Raw genomic sequence first — 1501 nt, forward strand, 5'->3', positions numbered from 1 at the left:
CACTTACCTCACGTGTTTTGACTTTTCTGTCGAAAGGGACTGCCATTTGGGAACTTTTATCAGGGTATTCTCATAAGGTATCTTGGAAAGTGCATCACAGTCTAAAATGTCAATGGGCCGATTTTATTCTTCTCTTGTTTAATGTGTACTGTACGCTGAGGATGAAGAGATCCCGGAGGGACCCAAGTGCCCTGTACCTCATGCTCCGTCTGTCGTTCATCCGCTGTACATTTCTATCGGCGCAGTCGCTCTCGTCCAGCACTCGCTCTGTGTGTCTTTGTGATTCATTTGTCTGTTTCGGGCTCGTGGTTTTTTCCTTCGCCTGCTGTCTTTCTTCACTCTGACAGACAGGGCGCCCTGGTGCTGGGAGGCCTCAGTTAGGACACGTCCCCCCCCCCCCCCCTGCAAATGAGTCCCTGGCCGCTCGCTAAAGGAGTCTGACTGATTCCCACCATTAGAGGGGAAAACTATTAACATGCAATTAGTTCCCATAAATGAGCCTTTGAGTCTGAGTAAAAGGTTACTTGATACATGTGTATTTATGATCGTGTGTGTGTCTGTGTGTGTATGTGTGTGTGCGCATCTGTGAGTGTTGCATCACAAGAGGTGCTCTGTTCCTGCGAGCCTGCCCGCATATCTTACATGAAAGCCCAAGGCGGAACTGGGAACTACTCAACCAAACCCCACGGCTAAATTACAGGTCTCTTCTGTAAGGTCTGTGAGTGTGCGTGTCTGTGTGTCCAAGTTGAGAGAGAAACTATGTTTTTCCCCTCCATGTAATTGTATGTGTCTCTAGTGACACACCCAGTGGTTTTGCATTGTATATTGGCACCCAATTCCCTCTCATAACCACACACATACATACACTCAGTCTCTCTCTTACACACACGTATGTAGTGAGTCTCTCTCTCTCTCTCTCTCTCTCTCTCTCTCTCTCTCTCTCTCTCTCTCTCTCTCTCATATACACACACACACACACACACACACACACACACAGAGTCACACACAGTCCCCTGCCTTGTATTTTTGCAGGCTTGATTAATACCTATGGTGTGGGCGCAGTTGGAAATGGCAGAGAAACCGAATCGGACTCCCGAGGCCTCCCTGCTTCCTCTCATTTAAATAAACATGAACCACGCCATGGCCCTGACAGCAGACCGCCTAATCATAGCATCCACTGCAGGGGGAGGACGGCGGCCATTTTGTCCTTGACAGACACGACCCCGGTTTGGAATAATATTTTTGAGATCCCTTTAGCCCCCATGGACTTGAGAGACAACTTAAGATGATCCTGTTTTCGCTCGCTCGCTCTCTCTCTCTTATTGAAAAACAATATCTTTTCAACAGTGCCTTAGCTTCTGTTGTCAGCAAGCAGAAAACGCTGACATCCCAACTGGAAGAAAGAAAGAAGGAGAAGGGGGGAAAAATATCTAAATTCTTGCCTTCCTGGGTCATGTTGGCGTCTCAGCCATGCAGATTTCTTGCTTAATGACTTCAGGGG

The sequence above is a fragment of the Sardina pilchardus genome, chromosome 19 (assembly GCF_963854185.1).
Source record: "Sardina pilchardus chromosome 19, fSarPil1.1, whole genome shotgun sequence".
NCBI lineage: Eukaryota > Metazoa > Chordata > Actinopteri > Clupeiformes > Clupeidae > Sardina > Sardina pilchardus.